The following is a 6,000-nucleotide window of genomic DNA, read 5'->3' as shown; positions in this document are numbered from 1 at the left end:
CCTAATCACAGACAATCAGATATGTAATTGGCTAATCTAATAATTTTTTGTATTCAGACTCAGCAAGCCTCTTACAACGCTTAGCAAAATCATATATGAGTTTATTGCCTTGTAGTACAGAAACTTTTTAAATAAACAGAAACACCCTCCTGACATTTATTTTGTAAACAGAATGTACATCCTTTTTACAAAGAAACCCTATCAAAATGTGAAAAAGAAACATTATTCAAATGTAAATCTGAGGTATGCTTTCATAAATTATTTTCAGGAACAATGTGAAACATAAATATAACAATCAAAGGTTATAGCTATATGGATTTACAAAACATTTGATCTACATGCAAGAGAGCTACATAGCAATATATGTTCATTTCACCCCACTTTTAAATATGGTGTGTTAAATTTACAAAACCCCACTAAATCTCTGGGAGAAAGATCGCTTAAAATACATAATTTTAGTTCTTTTTTTATTTTTGAATACTTACCTGTTGGTTACACAATTGCATATAAATGAAATTTGATCAAAATCAAAATGTTTTCTTGTGAAAGCCAGATTAATGTTTACAGAGGAAATTTTCCCCAGCAAAGCTTCACAACAGATAGTAGACTTCCATTGTATGCATGCAAGTATTTCTAATCTCTCCTAGAGAGCCGCCTTCTCTCATTTTAAAAGTCATCAGAAGTGTCATCCCAAAGGCAGGTGAAGATAGATTGAACAAGTTTCTTGATTGCAAGCAAGTAGTGCACATTGCTTTGCATCAAAAATATCACAAATGCTCCCTATTGCACCAAATACAATTTTCTCCTTCAGCTCCTAGGAGGTTTTGAAGAAGATTCCACTCCTATAAATTTCAGAGACATGTCAAATTATAATTTTCAAGAAATTAACTTTGTTTATTCAAGTTCAATACAGTGACTTTCAGGAACATTTATCTTTGGAATAATCTGTACTCTAAAAATTCTACAACAATTAATTAAGCTGCATTTAATCATATTTAACCACAAAAGTGCTGGTTCTTAATGGAATTATGTTGCTGAAAAAAGAAAGTTGTATTTTTTTACTAATAGACTTCTAATGTCAGTGGTTTTAAAATGGAATTGAAAATAAATTTCAACAAGTTTGACAATGGACATTGGTGCACAGTGCAAGCATTGCTGCAGATAATCACAGGAGTCTGTTCTGGGAACTGGCATGTGATTCCTCTTTTGGACACACAGCAGCAAAAGGCTAACATTCACAAATATCCTCTCCAAGTCTTTTGATATGGCTGTGGGAAATGATTAAGTTAAAAACACTTATCTCTCTCATTTTCCTTTGTAAACAAAGACAGCATGTAAACAAAGGCTTTTAGAGATTAGGTGAGATGTGTTGGCTAAAAGCATCATTAGTACCTCATATTCCACATACCTGGACTTGAAGAATATATTTATGATTATAAACATAATCATAAGCAGTTTCTTAGAGTAAAAATAAGTAAATAGAGTTTACTCAACAGAGTAACTCAATAGAGTTAGAGCACTGTTGAATCACTGAGCAGTTGGCAAATTGACTGAGAAAGTTTGACTTTCATAACTCTCTGTGACAATGGGAATTTCTACAAGATTTTTCCCAGCACATATTTGTGACAATATTATCAAACCCAATTCTGTACTGAGAAGTATGTTCATCTAATTCTGATTCATTCCAGTTGTGAAGTGTCCCATTAGGTAACATGACAAGAGATGGCCCCCCACACAAGAGAAACTTTACAGTTTGTGATGTTCAATTAAACTAATGAAGAAATGCAGGATGAATTTCATATAAACATTTAGCAATAAAGACAAAACTTTTTTTATGTATTCATAGTAATTTTTGATATGGAAACATTAGTAGGATAATATTGACAACAATTTTCTACATTATTAAAAACCATACTTACCAAGATAAAAATTCCAGAATTTGTTTTGTATTGCTTTCAGCTTTAAAGAACAACTTTCAAGAAGGTGAATTGGAATTCTTGCATCCAATACCAGGTCATTATCTTAAAATAAACAAACAAACAAAAAGAAAGGATGTTCCTGTGGTTATACCATTTTGTCAACTGGACATGTACATAATATTAATCATTATAGAAAAAGAAAAAAAAAATAATTAGGTGACTTACAAAAGTCCAAAGTTATCACTGAAATTAAACTGTATACAGCAGCTGACTACATGACAATGTTTTTTGCAGATGCTTTTTGATATGAGAGTTTCTCTGATTTCTGCACACCTGGTTCTGGTGCATGCATCTGGACTTGTGAAGTTGACTTTTGCTTAAGCATCAGTGAATTCTAAAGACTATAGGAATAACCCAAAAGTCACTTGGGTTGTACACTGACACCTTTTCCTCACGTCAAATGATCCTAACAGGATTGAGGCATTCATGAATGGAAGGCACAGCTTCTTGATACTACACAGCCTACACACCTTAGTGATTAGACTCTCACAGTACCAAGTATATATTTATTTTTCTGTCTTGAAGGGAGACAGAAAGTTCTAAAATTATATTTCTGTAATTTCTGTATTTCTTACAGAAAAAGGTTTAGTAGGATGAATAGCCTCCTCCTCAGGAAATAGTCTGAAAAACTGCAGTTTAATTGTTAGACTACTATCTGTCTTCAATGTTACTAAGCACAAGTCCTCAAGCCCTTCTTCAGTTTGCTTTATCCTGCTATTGAATGAACCAACAACAACAGCAACAGCAGCAGCAACAACAACAGCAACAACAACAGCAACAGTACCAAAATACTGGCAGACCAAAAATCCCTTTGGCAGGGAAAGTTAAATATAAAACCATAGAATTTCTTTCTCATCTACTGCCTGCAGGACAAGGATCCATCATCTCAGCAATTACACAGGAGAGAGATAAAACATTCTGAGTTGCTTAATAGTCTTTCTGCTGTAAGTTAAGGAACTTTCTTAGCATGCAGAACTTTGAATCCTAGTTTCCCCTGGAATGCTGAACCAGGGTATCACTCTAATTAACAACCATTTAATTATTATAAAAAGTACAAGAAACCCCCAAACTTCTTGTACCATTTCCATAAAAACAAAACAAAACAAAAAATTCCCAAAAAACCAAAAACCAAAGAAGAAAACACCAACACTAAGGAAACCCCCAAAAACAAAACCCAAAAATACCCCCAAAAAACCCACAACAATAACAACAAAAATCCCCCAAAATCAAACAACAACCCCAACAAATGCATTCTAAATAGCAATACTCTGAATTTCAGACTCCATTTTCTAAGCAGTAGTTTTAATACTTGACATACAGTAGAGTAGTGCTCAGGAGCCTGATGAGTAGCTCAGAGTCTGATCATAACTCTAGAAAGGAAGAAGAGTTTGAAGGCACAGTAACTGCCTGTTTAACTTGAAAGCACCTAAGCATTTAATTGGATCTTGCCTAAGAAGATATTTGGAGGACAATCTTCTAACATGTAACCATCTCTGCTTACATGTAAGGGACAAAGACAGCTGAACAAAAAATTGGTACTACCTTAACTGATAGGTTGTTCAAGTTACTATCCTTTACTGTTTTGAGAAAATTATTTTTCTTTTCCATTTTACTCAACATCAAGTGGAGATTATTTTATGCTTTGACTCAAAGAAAAAGTATCATTTAATAACTGCCAGCACTAATTCCTGGATCATGCATATTTTCCTTGATAGTCTCCAGATTGAATGCCTTCACCTTTCCATTCATCCACAGATTAGTTATAAGATCTGGCAGGATGGCACTACACTGTCATATGGCTGCAGGGCACATAAATTAATATTAAACACCTACAAAGGGAATTTATTTTTCATTGTAACAGTAAATTTTACAAATGCAAGTCAGAAGATTCTGCAGGCACTCCATAGCACAAAATGTGGCAGAACTTGCCAAAATCTCTCAAAGTGGAAAAACAGTTCTGAGGCCAGGGCAAGAGCTCTTGCCTCTGACTGGGGCATTGAGATCTTCCCATCATGGCATTTCTGTGCTATTTCTGGGTCAAAAATTGGGTCTTAAAGCACACCTTGTGGTTAACATAAGCAGGGTCTGCAGAAGCACTCAAAGAATGGTAGCACAAAACCTCAATTTTTCTTCCATCCTCCATACTGATGGGGGTACAATTCCAGGTGATTCCATAAAGATTGAAGACTCCCTTTTCTCAGATTTGAGATCTCATTATCATTCCACAAATCAATTTGGCTAACAAGTACAGATATATCTGTGCCTTTACCCTTTACACACAGTCTTCTTAGATTAGTTAAAAGAAGAAATACAGTTTGTAAATGTAATATTCTTTTCCTGTCTTCAAAGCAATTTTCTCAGTCCCATCAAACACAACTAATGAGACTGCATTTCTCAAAGTAAACAAAGATTTTATGTTTTAGAGTGCACATGGAACTCTACTGGGACAGAAAAGAGTGCTCCTAGAAACACTAACATTCTTTTTGCCTCTATTTTACATTAGCCCATTCATTGAAATGTCAGATAAGAACAGTTCTTTACAGATTTTTAGCCAAAACTTTTTTTTAAATAAACTTTTCAATTCTGGCATGTACATACTTTACCTGTATGCCATGACGTATTCTTAAAGTGTTTTATGTTCTTACTAACACTGAAAAGCAAAAGCATTCAGATTCCATTAAATATGTATACATCATTACATGGATCAAAAGTTTCAGGGTCTCATTGGAGTCAACAAAAATAATTAGGAAGAGAGAAAAGAACAGCTTAAAACTCCATAAAAAAAGAAAAACAATCTTGAAATATAATTATAGACTTAAGGTTGAGCAAATAGGTGAGAAAAGATGAAGCAGAAAGCAACAGCCATTTTTGTATAACTATAGTTCACTAAAATTAAAGCAATAACCTGATCTCTTATTTAATAATTACCTGAAAAAAGGTATTTTATATTAAAAGTATTTTTGTGTAGGAGATGTTGCTTAGGATTTTTTGGAGAAAAACACCCAAGATAATGTTCCATTATTCATACTAATCATAAAGAAAGGTCATCTCTCAATGGTTTATTTAGAAATACTTGTTTCTTTTTAAATAAACAGTATAGTTCATTCACATGTTATTCTGTAATAATTTCAGATTTAATTCTTTCTGATTATTACAAAGGGAAAGCAAATTGTACTTTGTAAGCACGCATTCCCTTAAGACACACAAGGATTAATTTATTACTTACTTTTTTTTTTAATTGGATAAATTATGAGGGATGATGCAAAGACCAGTGATGGGAAGCACTTTTCAACTGTTAATGTAGAGATTCAAGTTCAGTACATGGATGGCAGTTCTGTTTTCTCTAACCCCACAATCCTTGCCCACACTGCAGTCATTTATATGTGCCAGTAATAAGTGAGAAAGAATTAGGAACAAGGGAAAACAAAAGGGTTTTTATTCCATTTGAATTTGTAAAAGTGGCTGAAGTGGATTCTATGATTTGTCTTTTATGATGCCCCATTCAAAAAAGAAAAGAAAAAAACACTAGAAACCAAAATATCTCTACACCCTATAAAACATCACTTACTGCTGAGAAAATCATTTCAGCTGGACAGAGGACCTAGAAAGAATTTTGTAGCGGAAGATGCATAAGAATAAACTGAGAAAAAATTAGCAACTAGAAGAAAAACCTTGCAACTAAAAAATTAAAGATCTTGAGTTTGATTTAAAGATGTGTATATGAGTCAATTCCTGTATTGTCTTAGATTTGATTATTCTTATACTTGGTTCAGCAGAATCTGATTCTTAACAATGACGAAACAACAATTACCATTACTTCTCTTTCATGTCTGAGGTACTGTAGTAAAAACCAGACATACTTGTAGGGTTTCAAAAATGAAGTTCAAAAATTCAGAAAAAAGAAGTGACAGAAAACATGACTGGGAGAGGAGGAAGAATTTTGCAAACTGGAAAAGATTGAAAAAGTCACACAGATTCTGGTCATTTCTTTAGTGACAGAGACTAGATAGGGTGGCAAGCC

Source organism: Serinus canaria, chromosome 1A, assembly GCF_022539315.1.
Source record: "Serinus canaria isolate serCan28SL12 chromosome 1A, serCan2020, whole genome shotgun sequence".
Taxonomy (NCBI): Eukaryota; Metazoa; Chordata; class Aves; order Passeriformes; family Fringillidae; genus Serinus; species Serinus canaria.
Note: the sequence above shows the minus strand (reverse complement) of the source record.